The sequence below is a fragment of the Adiantum capillus-veneris genome, chromosome 12 (genome assembly GCF_014529385.1).
Source record: "Adiantum capillus-veneris isolate H3 chromosome 12, ASM1452938v2, whole genome shotgun sequence".
NCBI classification, from domain to species: Eukaryota; Viridiplantae; Streptophyta; class Polypodiopsida; order Polypodiales; family Pteridaceae; genus Adiantum; species Adiantum capillus-veneris.
In genome coordinates this window covers 70,869,869-70,884,371 of record NC_140942.1, presented here as the reverse complement: position 1 = coordinate 70,884,371, position 14,503 = coordinate 70,869,869, and positions in this window count along the sequence as shown.

The window sequence follows — 14,503 nt, the reverse complement described above, 5'->3', positions numbered from 1 at the left end:
TCTAGAAAAATATCAGTTCCTCCAAAATACAAAGCATTTGTTGTTGTCCCTTTTAGATACCGAAGTATCCACTTCACAGCTTGCCAATGCTCTTTACCTGGGTTGTCAATGAACCTACTCACAACTCCCACTGCATGTGCAATGTCTGACCTTGTCCAGACCATAGCATACATTAGAGAACCTACCGCTGCAGCATATGGAACTTTAGACATATAGGCTATCTCCTCTTGTGTCTTTGGACACATATCCTTCGTTAGTTTAAAATGACCAGCCAAAGGTGTAGAAACTGGTTTTGCATTTTGCATTGCAAACCTTTCTAGTACCTTCTTGATGTAATCTTCTTGAGATAGCTTTATTGTCTTCTTCGTCCTGTCCCTTGATATTTTCATACCAAGTACCTCTTTGCAGCACCTAAATCTTTCATTGAAAAAGATTTGGACAGCTCCTCTTTTAGGTCTTTGATGTCTGCATGTTAGCACTTGCAATCAACATGTCATCAACATACAACATTATAGATGATGAATTTCCCATCTCCCAAATTCTTCGTGTAGACGCAATGATCCAAGTTGCATCTTGTGAATCCAGATCCAACATCCATCGATCAAACTTCAAGTACCATTGTCTTGATGCTTGCTTTAAACCATACAAGCTCTTCTTTAATCTGCAAACCATTTTCTCCTTTGCCTTTTACTTCATACCCCTTTGGTTGAAGCATGTAGATTTCTCCTCTAAGTCACCGTGAGGGATGCCGTATTTACATCCATTTGCTCGAGATTTATATCATGAGCAGCCATAAGGCTTAAGACAAGCCTAATTGAGTTCATTTTTACAACAGGAGAAAAATATTTCATTGAAGTCAATACCTTTCTTTTGAGAAAAACCTTTTACCACAAGCCTAGACTTGTACCTTTTCTTCCCACTTCTTCTTCCTTAGCTTGTACACCCATTTGTTTTGAAGTGCCCGCTTACCTTTAGGCAACTCAACCAACTCCCATGTTTGGTTGCGATGTAGTGAGTCCATCTCCACTTGCATGCTCTTCGTCCATTCTTCTTTGGATTCATGTTGCATAGCTTCTTCATATGATTCCGGCTCTCCAGAATCTGAGATCAAGAGATGGTTGAAGGAAGGAACAAACCTTTCTGGAGGTCTACTTGCTCTTGTAGATCTTCGGGGAATAGGTTGAGGCTCCTCATTTGGTTGACGTTGTTGCACATTGTCACCGTTTGCAGTCCTTGAGTCTTCACCGTCCTCAAGCTCCATGTACTCATCACCTGTTTCTTTTGTTTGTTTTCTTTCCAAGTAATCTTTGTACATATTTTGTTCGTTAAAAATTACATCCCTACTCCTTAAGATTTTACCATCTTCAGGATTCCATAGGCGATACCCAAAGTCTCCTTCTCCATAGCCAATGAGGAAACACTTTTTGGACTTTGCATCTAACTTTGATCTTAGGCTTCTATCTATGTGCATGAAAGCCTCACACCCAAACACTTTGAGAAATGCATAATTCACCCGGTTTACCTGTCCATGCCTCTTCTGGAACTCCCCATCCAATGCCGTTGAGGGTGACCGATTGATTAAGTACACAGACGTACTTACAGCTTCCGCCCAAAGTTCAAGCGGTAGGCCTGCATGTAGCCGCATGCTTCGTGCTCGTTCCATGATTGTCCTGTTCATCCTTTCCGAAATCCCATTTTGTTGAGGTGTCCTTGGGGTTGTCCTTTGCCTCCGAATTCCATTGCTAGCACAAACGCTTTCAAAAGTTTGGCTGCAATATTCACCTCCATTGTCGGATCTGAGGCATTTAACTTGGTACCTGTTTCATTCTCCACAAAGGCTTTCCACCTTTGAAATATGGAAAATACATCGGATTTATTCTTCATGACATAAACCCATGTTTTTCTAGTCGCATCGTCTATGAATGTTACATAGTACAATGAGCCACCAAGTGATGGTGTACTTGCAGGACCCCAAACATCAGATGAACCAACTCAAGTTTTTTATTTTTTCTTTCATTTCCTGATTTTTGAAATTTTACCCTCTTTTGTTTACCATAAACACAATCTTCACAGAACTCTAAGTCCACTTCTTTCAAACCTGGTAGAAGCTTCTTTGTTTGAAGGATTTGCATTCCTTTGGCACTCATATGCCCAAGTCGGTAGTGCCACACCGCACTGTCAACTTCTGTAGTTGCTGCACAAGCTGAAGGTTGCGTTTAACAGTACACAAGTAAAGTGTACCGACTTTTCACCTTGGCAACCACCAAAGATCCCTTTGAGATCTTCCACCGTTTGTTTCCGAATGCAATGTTGTGACCTTCATCGTCCAATTGTCCTATAGAGATCAAATTTTTGCGAAGAGAAGGAACATGCCTAACATCTTTAAGCTTCCATTCATTTCCGTTAGCAGTTTTGACAGAAACTGTACCTTTGCCGACAATCTCACAAGCTTCATCATCTCCCAAGTATACATACCCAAAATTACCTTTGTGTAGTCTTGGAAATGTTGCTTGTGTGGTGTCGCATGGAATGAAGCCCCGGAATCTACTATCCAGGAATTAGACACATTGTCTAATGAGAGAATTAGAGCATCTTGCTCTACTTTACCTGCCACATTGGCCTCCGATGTTGGCTTGTTGTCTTGAGACTCTGTCTCCTTCTTCTTCTTGGACCAGCAATCCTTCTTGACGTGGCCCTTCTTGCCGCAGTTGCCGCATTTAAATAATTCATTGATTGTTGTGGGGTGACTTGCTCCGAAATGAGCGATCACGAAACTTTTGGTTTTTGAACCTCTCCTTAGGCCTTCCTCTTGTTTCCAACTGATAGTGCAAAACTTGATGATTCTCCTGTGCTTCTCCTTCGCATTTCCTCGCTTAGAAGAACACCCACAACATCATCAAACTTAAGAGTATTTGTGCCAGAGATAGAATTACTTACAGCCATCACAAGGCTGTCCCAACTATCCGGTAGAGATGATAGTATAAGGAGAGCTCGCACTTCGTCATCGAAATTGATTTTCACTGATCGAAGTTGACTTATGTTTGTGTTAAAGTCATTTAGGTGTTCTGCAACTGAACCATTCTCTGCCATCTTTAGATTGAACAAGCGCTTCATAAGAAATACCTTATTGGATGCCGATGGTTTCTCGTAGAAGTCGTCAAGTGACTTCATCAAGTCCTCCGTGGTCTTCATCTCCGAAACATTGAAGGCCACCGTTGACGCCAAGCTTAACCGATTGTTCCCAGTGCCTTTCGATCAGGACAATCCATGCTTCATCTGCCATTGTTGCGGCTTCTTCGCAAGACCGCCTAGTGGCAAATAGAGGTCCTTCTGGTAGAGATAGTCTTCAATCTACATCTTCCAATGTTGGTAGTTTTTGCCGTTGAACTTCTCAATCTTGAGCTTCCCCTCCTCCGCCATAACTCCCACTCAATTCAAGGAATCCTTTCCTTGAGATAATTTAGCTACGAGCAAACCTTGCTCTGATACCAGTTGTTAGGAAATAAGACGTAGCTAAATAGATAATTGAGTAGATTACTTAATGGAGAGAGACAGATTTATATACACGAGATTATAGAGTAGAGAGAGAGAGAGAGAGAGTACACACGATATACGTGGTTCACCCAATGTGGGCTACGTCCACGGGAAAGCAGCCACTCAATGGCTTTAGTACTTCAAAACAAGAAGTATTACAAAGGGATTATACCCTTAATGGAGTTCCCGCCTTGCGTCACTCTCACCACCTCACACTCACCTTGTTGCATCAACTTCACACACTATCAAATGTGTGTAGAAATGGCCTCCTTTTATAGGCCAAAAGGGCTGCCCTCTCTTATGAGAGACAGCCATGTGTAGCCGCCCTTGAGAAGACAAGTCCGCTTTTGAATTCGGCCACCGGCCATTGAATTCGGCCACCGGCCACCGGCCACTGGCCATTGACTTCCGACCACCGGCCACCGGCCATTGACTTCCGACCACCGGCCATCGGCCATTGACTACCGGCCACCGGCCATTGACTTCCGACCAACCGACCGGTTGTTTTCCAACCACTTTCCGGCCGCCGTCTGGCCATAATATTCCGGTGAAAAGGAATATTCCGGCGAAAAAAAAAAGTCTCGGAGGCCTCCGCCCCCGAGGCCTTTAAAGTTGCCCTTGATTCTTGTCCGTGAAAATTTTGGTTTCCGGTGAGTGATTTTCCTTCATGCATGATGGCTTCTCCTCATAATGGGGGCCTTACAAATGTGAGCTTTTACCACAGAAAATTACAAGGGTAAATCAGGCTCCATACTTAACAAGAGCATGAGAGGGAGGAGAGGGAGGGAGCATACCTGGCTCTCCTTCCTCTCCTCGTGTGTGTGTGTGTTGGGGGGGGGGGGGGGGGGGGGGGGGGAAGAGAGAGAGAAGAGAGAGGTGCATGTTTACCTGTTTCACTAGAGTGTCAAAACTCATATCTGAGATCTGAGTTTTTGGCACTCTCAATTTATTTTTTACCTCTGTCTTCGGCGTCGCTATGCTCGTCGCTATGCTTCAAATAGCATAGCGACGACCATAGCGACGAGCATAGTGATGCTATGGACTTTAACGTTTGAGCGTTGCACTGCTAGCATCGCTAATATGAAGAACCTCTTGTAGTGCTCCTCCAGGACTCAATTTTACGGTCAAGCCCGCCATTCCTAGATGCTATCATCTGCAATACTCCTTGCCCAAAATGAGCCCATGCTACTTTATGCCCTACTGGGTCATTTTTTGTTGCATGGAATTTCTCAAAAGCGTAACACCTAGCAAATTTGTCGATCAATTCACCACATGAATAGGAATCTATAATCTTCCACTAGATGTGACTGCAAATGGTTTAAATAGATCTTGTTATTCTTTTGGTACTTGTACTTGAAAATAGTTAACCACTATTCGGGTGGCAATTCTTCATCAGTTAGGTCCTTAGGGAGTTTGCCTTCTAGACCGAGGCCTCACCGGGGTCACTTAATAATTATGTGACTATCAAGTGAATGCAACAAAAGGGCTATTAAATTTTATTTTTTCTCACATTTTCACATACATAAGGGTACTATAAGATGGAATTGGGAAAAAAAATTACAGATTGAATAGGAAAAGGGCGTAGTTTATTTGTCAAAAATTCACAGATAAGGAGTTTTGGAAATAGTCCTTGAATGAATGTGATATCTATAATTTATACATAGTGACCCCCTCGAGACTGATGTCGTACTCCTCATGCAGGTCTTCTGCTGTGTAGCAAAACTTGGTTTGTTGAGGGTAATTCTCCATTTTATTCTTACCTTAAATGTGAAAAACATCATATAAAATTGATGTGATATAGATTAAATGTGCTATGATGCCCTACAGTATCAAATTTGGTCTTGTACATTTAACTTTAAATGTCACATCAAGCACAGGGATGAACATGCAATGTTAATTAACACAATCTTGATGCCAAAGAATAGCATACCACATCTTGATTTGTTGGTAGATTTTGATTCATCTTTATCAAAGAGGAACGAGGTCCGTTCGGAGAATCGATGTCCATAACCTTGCACTATTTTGCACTAGCCCTTGTGTTGGGACTGGTTTTGTGCTCCGGCTCTATTTCTTGGGGGGGTGGAGTGGAAACACCTTTGTTGTTGCTTTTGCCAGGGGATGAAATTCTCTCCTTGGCCTTCAATTTTAGTTTGCATGTTGAAGGTGACGCTTTGTTGGCAGTATCTCCCTTGGCCTTTGGGGTTCTCATTGTTGGAGAGTTGATGCAAGAGAGTAGAGCTGCTGAAGCGCATGTGATGCTAAGGAGAGAGAGATATCAGGATTGTGCAAGGTGACAAGTGAGAGAGCACGCAATGCACCTCGAGTTCAAACGTAGGGCAAAAATTTTGGAGCCACTACATCCAGTCATGACACTACTACTCTCACACAGGGTGGCCCATTATGACATTGTACAAAGAGCTTGTAGAAATACCATCATATCTTAAAAAATAGAAATACAAACGTCATTTTCCTCCAAATGTTTCCTCCACAATACAAGTAGGTGGAAAAAAAATTGGCCCTTTTTTGTACCACCAACCTTTTCTTTTAGCCTTTTGTTGTTACTTTGGTACACTCTTCCTCCTTCATCTTGCCCTTATCTTCTTCAAGACAAATGATGCTAATCGCCTCTTGTTGTTGTCTGTTTGTGCTAGGGGTAGTAGTGAAATGTGTGTTTGAGGAGGAGGTGGCACTGATGGTCTTTTGATTTTCACCAATGGTGCAAGTTATACTGGCTTAGGTGGTGGTGGTTGTTGCGGTCTTGCCCTTGGTGGTGAAAGTTGGTTTTACTTATGGTTCCTATTATAATTTTGACTCCTAGGCTAGGGACAAGAATGCATATTGTGACCATGCTCATAATAATTGTGGTAGTATTACTCTTGATTTTGTCACCTTTGACCTCTTCCTTGCTATTGGCCTCTTTCAGGTGCATGCCCTTGTTTCCCCAAATGCACAAAAATATTTTCAAACCAATTAGCGATGCAATATAGTAGGCATTGTTGCTTCTCCCTCTCCGCTTGAGGTTGTGGTTGTTGAGAAGCTATTGAAATTGCCAGGGCTACTCGAGCTGCCCTTAATTACTTTGACTTGATGCACTTTGCTTGCATCCATAGTTTCTTGTCTTCAAGGCAGACTGTTTCCATAGCCAACTCGTATGTTGTTGGGACTCTCCCCTTGACCTTTTCCTTGAGCGATGAACACAGGCCTTCAATACACTGGGACTTCTTGAGAGATTTAGGAGCTCCTTCTTCCTCCTCCAATGTGGCAACCCATTGCTCCCACAAGTCCACAAACTTAGACTCGTAGGTGGAAAACTCTAGCAGACTTCCCTGCTTCAATTCTTGAATCTGTTGTCATAGTTTCTATGAGGTTGTGCCTCTCTAAAATGCCTTACAGAGGCCCTAAGCAAGTCCTAATTTTTCTTAGTGGCTTTTAGCAATGTGTTGAACCATGATTTGGCCTCCAATTTCATGAGTAGAGGGATGTTAACCCTCACGGACACCCTATCACCTTCGACGGACTCATAGGATTTTTTTGATTGAGTCATGGACCGGGCTTGTCGATCATATAGGTGTATAGGTGATCGCTGATGAGAGACACACCACTTATCTTATTTCGATAGTAGTTTTGCAATGACCAGCCACTGTGGGCGCCCATGTGTGAATGGGTTAGATTCTTATAAAAGGTCCATTTGACCTAAAAATCATTATTCTCTGAGGTGTAAGCTAAGAAGTGCTCTTGCTCCATCTCTGTCTCCTTCTCCTTCGTGTGCTCATAGGTGTGTGTGTGTGTATGCTTGAGAGAGAGAGAGAGAGAGCATGAGAGCATTGCGGCAACATTAGTGGTGGCGAGATGGTTGAGCGTAGTATCAACAGTGGCTCCTTCTTCTTTGCAGCGTAGGATCCTTCACGACGGAAGCATTGAGCGGTGAGTGATACACCCCTGCCCCTTTGAGCTTGCTAGTCTCTTCTAGTTGTGTGTTTGCAGCCTTTCGAGGCTTGCACAACACAGTGCACCGGCAGTTTCCCAGCTTTGACACGTACGGCAAAGCATACATTTTTGGTGCCTCTATCGGGGACAACCTTGCATTAAGCTTGAGGAGAACTCAGTGCTACCTCTGGAAGCCTTTCTTCTATCTGTTTTTTGTTTTTTGCTAAGTTTTGTGAGAACTGTTAAGTGGCTACAATGGACAGATTAGCAGGTTTCTATTAGGTTTTGTTAAGTAACTGTAATGCACAATTTTAGAAGGTTTTTGTCAGATTCTATTATTGTTTGTAAGCTCTATTAGTGCTGCATTGTACTGGTTTTTGTTAGTTTTGCAAGATCTGTAATGTGGAGGTGTTAATAGATCTATTAGTGAGTGTAGACAGTGAGAAGTAGAGAAGACAATAAGCAGTAGAGTTGACTGTTTGTGAGTGTGCAATTTTGTGAACATTAGACAGTTAATTAGCTATTAATTAGCTGCAAGGAGGTTAGACAAAGCTCCTAGGAGCTGCTGTGTGCATGTGGGAGCTCGACATCCACACGGCCACATTATCCTCAAAAAAAGTTTGTTTTGAAATTCTATTTTGAGAAAAAAACGTTGAGACCAAAAAGAAATTTGGAAATTGAATTTTAACAAAAACTTATCCTAAAAGGAAGGATCGGGATCGTTCCCCAAGCCCAAGGCCAACAAGCCCAGGCCTAGGTCTGAGTCCTCAGTCTTATGATATACTATACACACCACTTTATATATAAGGACTACGACCTCAAGTGAAGGGAGGGCATGTGGGACAAGTTCCTCAAGTCCTCTACCATCCCCTTCACACTTACCCTTTGGACTTACTAATTTTAGTCCTCTCCCTACCTAGGAAAAGACTAGTTTTAGGATTTCCAGGGTTGTATGTAACCGAATCGGGGGCTGTAAAAGCACGGCATGTCTCCCTAGCCAAGACGCTCGTTTTGAGCTATCACACACCATATTCCGTGGCTTGGTTAAAAAAAGGGACCAAAAATACAGAAAAAATTGGGTTGTAAACACCTAAAAAACTAGGTGAGCGACCTTCATGGGCACTCCCCAACACCTCTAGAGTGTTGCGGTCACATGCACCTATGCTCTGGTTGTGTGCTAGAGGACGAGCACATCGAGAGTGTCTCCGTTTATGCGGGCACTCATTATTCCTCTACCTTAGGCTCCAGGCCCTCAGTGAGAACCCAAGGTAGTACCACTCAGGACCCACATATTGCATCTAGTGACTCTTCCTCTGACTACGACGTCATGGAGGGTTAACCGATGCCTAATTCTAATAGCTCAAGCCAAGACATGCATGCCATGGGCCCACGGTCCGGGCCGAGAGTTCTTAGCCGCTTGAAGGAAACCTTTAGTAGAGCCACTCGCTCCGAACATGGAGCTAACGATGTAAATGAGGGGGTGGGAAAGTAAATTTGCCATTCATGACCAACGTAGACCCCATGCTCCTAGAGAGTGTGCATGTGAATACTCCGTTCATTGCATCCTTTGACTCTTCAGAGCTATTCTCCTCAGAGGTTATATTACCTGATGGTAGAAACCTTGCTGAAGTGCAAGACGTTGAGTGGTATATCATTGCGGCTAGGGAAAAGGAAATTGAGAGCTTACATAGGGCAGAGCAAAGGAGAGAGTTAAAAGGAAAAGCCCCTATATCAACATCCATGCCAGGCGAGCAATCTAGTGCTCCTGAATTAGCGACCACTAAGGGTCAACCCATAGAGATCCACATTGCATCTAGTTCAAAGGACACCCCTAGCACCGCAATCCCAGATAGAGTGTTCCTAAACAAAAATTGGGAGTATGAACTACAAACGAAAAATCTAACCGACCTGTACACAGTGCACACCTATCATGTGGGTTGGTTAAATGTCCTACAATCCACAACGGGGTCCTACTAGTGTAGAGGCTCAACAACAAAGAGTTTGTGAGGTCATCCATAGGGTTATTGAGCTAGAGCGATAGAACAAGGTATCCACATGCCTTCAACGGGTCTCATGAGATTCTTGGATATAGGGAAGGCTAAACAACCAACCTTATCACAAATGGAGACTCTCGTGGTAAGTGCGATGGATCCTCCATATGTAGTTTTGCCAGGGGTCTCAGTGCAATCTGAGCCCACAAGTGATAGCTTTACCTTTCCAAGTCTAGCTCATCTTTTCCTTGATGACACCACGGTTATCATGCCTACCCCAATGATGGGCATGCCAAGAAACACGCCATGGACCTCTTTTATTAGTAAAGCACTACTACATAGTAGCTCAATGCTTGCAACAATACCTACAAGTGTGTATCAATCATATGCACCTATAGGTCATCGTACTCATATAGCTTCTACCCCTCCCATTGTTTCAACAACCTATGCTCCACAACCACAACATCCAAGCTCTTATATCAATGGGACCATACCGGCTAGCATTAGCATGTCACATCCCACGTCTGTTATGCATAGGGCCACACATATGAGCTCTAGGCCGCGACATGGCACAACACCGTACCAAACTTGGAACCCAAGGGCTTCCTATGTGCCAAGCCCAATGCCAATACCTACTCCACATGTACTCTCTGGAGCGCCTTCACCCACAATATTTGCTCACTTAAGTTACTCAGCAACATTTGCTCAAGCTATCAGCCAATCTATTGCTGAGAATATGCGTAACACGCCTGATAGAGAGCCTAGAAGTAAGGCAGTACAAATAGCCAAGCTCACACAAAAATTTAGTGGAGATGGGGATGTGAGAAAGCATATCGAAGTGTTTAAACAAATGTGTGATTCTCTAGGAGAACACAATGACCTGCATAAGAGTAATGCTTTAAGCCTAACCTCAAGTGGAAAGGCTGGGAATTGGTATAGAACCCTAAGGGTGGAAGAAAAAACAATTTACCCTACTCTAAGGAGACTGTTCTTGAAAGAATACATACGAGAGGGAGTGCTTTGGGGTGTAGCATCTCAACTTCAGAAAGCCCGTCAAGAGGAAGGAGAGTCCGTGAGAGACTTTATTAGTCACTTGAAGCATTTGAATTCTCGTTGTAATCCAAATGAGTGCTTCAATAATAATCAATTTCTTGATAGATTCATTAGAGGATTACGACATGAGGATATCTACAATGGCCTAGTCATTAGAGGTATCACCACTTGGGAAGCAGTTACCACCAATGCGATTCAATTGGAAGATAATTTAATGATTCAATGAGAAAGAGTGTCTGTTGAGCCTAAATTTACTAGGTCGCAAGCATCAAGGCATCAACCAATGACCCAAAAGCCTATTGTTAAGGAGCCAAAGATATCTGAGATGACTTTAGCATATCTCACCAAGGCCATTCAAGAGAGTCTAAGAGACAATTGTGCTCCACAAAACAACCATATGTATCCAAGAAGGGAGAACACGGTGCTCAGTTTGCTATGGTCAGCATAGTACCAGTGAATGCCATACTTTCATAGTAAAATTTAATGGGAATTGCAATGCCTGTGGGAGGTATGGTCATCAAGCTAAGGATTGCATAGTATTTAAGTGCACAATGGCTAATAGACCAACCTTAGCATGACAGCACACCTTGAGTACCTGCATTGATGCCGGACCCACCTCTTGAACAAACGTCACAACACATGGTCCCTAGGGCCCAAAATGTTGTTTAAACAACACCCTTACCACCTCCAGTGTTAGGACCACAACCACCACCTCCGAGAATCACTTTTGTGAATCAAGTGGGTTGTGAGTCATCTATTGTTGGTTTGGAAGGCTGTGAGGAAGATATAGACCCTAATATTTCTTATGAGATTGATGCACTTGAAGAAATTCCACAATACTACATGGAGGACTATTGGGGACAAGTCAAACCTGTCTATCAAGTAGCTGCTCTTGCTGCAAGAGGCCCAAATATCAATTACACTGCCAAGAGACCACCTCTTCAATTCTATGAGTCTGGAGGTCCACATTATGTAGCCGAGTGTCCTATTAGGCTACAAAATAATGCTACACTAATGCGAACCAATCAAGCAAGCACGTCTACAATGCCAATACTCATGTGTAATCGATGTGGCAAAGATCCTTTGATTGCCCAATGTTTGAATAATCCAAATGCACCAAAGATCAAGCCTTTAAACTTGATTGAGGTTACCAAGGAGCCATCACAAAGTACACCTATGGTACGAGTAAATGTACTCACACGATCGATGCTCGAAAAACAAAATTATATTCTTGAAGAAAGAGACGCGGTGATAGATCGCTTTTGACGTGTACAAAGTAGTGCATATATGCATGGTCATATGTACAAAAGTATGTAAATACATTCATTTGGGAGCTTTGCAAAGTGGTTTCAAGTTTTAAAAAGATGCAGCGTGTACACATTGTGAATAGTCAGGTTCACGTGCCAGTAGTTGGGCACGTGTACATGCCTGGATAGGGCATCGGAGCCTTGGATATGGTTCTTGGTGGCCTCTTTTGGCTCTAGAGAATGTGTTTGAGATTTCTAGAATGTAAATAATGCAAGTGACAAGTGCAGGCACTCTCATCCCACTCGAGAAGTATGGGACATGCAGTAATTGTCTATTTATGGTGTCTGATCTGCAGTAATGCGTGCATCATCCTAGAAGTGGTGGAATGTGGAGATGTGGCAAAGTGATTTGGGTATCAAGGATTGAGATTTCATAATTTGGTGAATTGTAGAGTCCATTTGGGGTTTATTCTCGTTAAAAATGCCCGCTAGGGGTAAAAACTGGCCAAAACTGGGTTAAAAAAGGTCAAAAAGTGACCAAAAATGGTGTGAAAAGGCTTCAATTTGCCACATCACTCACGGTGCCGTCTAGCTGAGGGAGTATTTTTGAAGCCAAGTCTTGGCACTTTCCCCTCTTTGTGTGTGGGAGAAAGCAAGATTCCTACAGGTGGTCTAGTGCAGTCCCGTCGCGTTCGCGTCCTGTTTTCGAGTGTGTGGAGGAGTGAATGACAACTTTCTCTCTTCAATTTTGCACTTGGAAGATTCTATGGAAGTTCTGAGGTTTCCATGTATGTATGTGTGCGAGGAATTGAGGGAAGAAGGTGCGGCTTTCTGCAAGACTATGTGACCCTGTATCGATGCCATTAGGGTTGGCGCTACTGGAGTTTCGTGAAGGCTTTGCAATAGTTTGAGAGAGGAATTTTGTGGCTGGAGTTTTTCATGGTTTTTCATGTATATTTTGGTCACCATCAAGTGTGATTTCAAGTGTTGATCAACTCGACTCACCTTCTTGTAGTGTCTGCGGGCAGGGAAGGGCTTGTAGGTCAAGGTGTTTGGAGTTTGAATTGAGCTTGTGGGTACAATTTTTAGGGAGCTCTTGAGTGGTGGTGAGTGAGGTGAGGCAGCTAAGTGAGTTGTCTTGAGGTGTCGGTCACAAATTGGGTAGAAAGTGCATAACATGTAGCAAGTGATGTCCAAATGGGTTGAAAATTGATATATGGGTTCATTGCACCATGGTATTGGCTTCCATGATGTCATTCTTTGCACAGAGGGTCAAAATAATATTGAAGACATCCTACGCGTAGGATGTCTATTTCATCAAAATGTCTTGGGATTTGTTCTGTGGGTAGTCCTTGGCATATGGAACATGGCCATGCTCTTGGATTTTGATTTGGACAAGGATTGATGTTGGTAAGACCCTGTATAATGTTTTTGGACCGAGAAAGTGTATCTTGAAGGTGTTGGGGGTCAAAAATGATTAGAATGGCTTCAAACTTGGTATATGAGTTCTTGAAGATGATAAGAAAAGATCTAGAATGTAAAAATACCCTCTGTAGGCCAAAAATGTCAAGTAGACATCCTACACGTAGGATGTCTACTTCATCAATTTTTGCATGTGACCACACAGATTGGTTGGTTATGTGCTTGTGAATGTGTTGTGCGAGTTTCATATGATTTGGACAAGTTTTGGTATGTCTATGGCCGATTATTGCCTCTATGCCCTAACGTTGCATTTTTTTCATGCATATGAGGTCAATTTTGGTCCAAATGGGATGAAACTTGGTGGTTAGCATGTAAAGGCTATTCAAAAAATGTGTGATGAAAAATGTTGGGTTTTGTGCCCACAAATGCCCTTGAGACATCCTACGCGTAGGATCTCCTGATGATTTTTTCATGGAATCTGTCACTAGTGTCTGCCCTTAGTCCCCTTGAGTCCCTTTTAAGCTTAATTTCAACAAAAAAGTCAAATGGATAGAAAGTAACTCCCTGTGTGAATTTCAGAGCCTCCGAGCCATTTTCTGACTTTTGGAGTGCTTTTTGGCGATGAAATTTCTTGATGTTGGTCTCCATAGCTTCTCGATCCCTTGGGGATCCTTGCTGTATGGTTTTTGTCGACTTTGGCTTCATTGGAGCTCCATTTGGCAATTTCTCGCTCTAGAAGCACTTGTGGTTGCGTTTACAAGTCTTCGATGATTTGTGGTGTTCTACCACCATAGGACTTGGTTGTTGATGGTCTAGGAAAGCCGCTCGTGAAGTTTGGTGGCAAACGGACATGCAGTTTGGCCGTGAGAGCTATTTGACGTGTTGTGTGTCTGATGCCGTTTTTGAAGTTTAGTGCCGCTTCGGGTCATCTTTTGGTCATGTGGGCTACATAGACTTGTTGAGCATGTCAAGATGCTCCTACCCATGAATTTCGGTAGCATTTGGGCGCCTTTCCGTCGATTTCCCATTTGGTGGCCTCTTGCGGGATTCTAGGAATTAGGGTTTTTCCCGATGGCTTTCTACTGCCTTTGGACATCCAAGACTGGTCTCCTATGCTAGGGTAAGCTGTCGATGAAGTCTCGTTGCTTTTGGGTTAGCCGTTAGGTGGCCGCTTCTACTTGTAGGTCTCTACTGCCCGCTTTGTGTGTGAACCCTACGCTAGTTTTCGCGACAAAATGACAAACATGCGCGAAAAGCTCAAGGTGATGAGCCTACCTCTCATGTCTGAAGCCCGTCGGGTAGTCGTGCACGTCGTAGAAACTGTTGGAA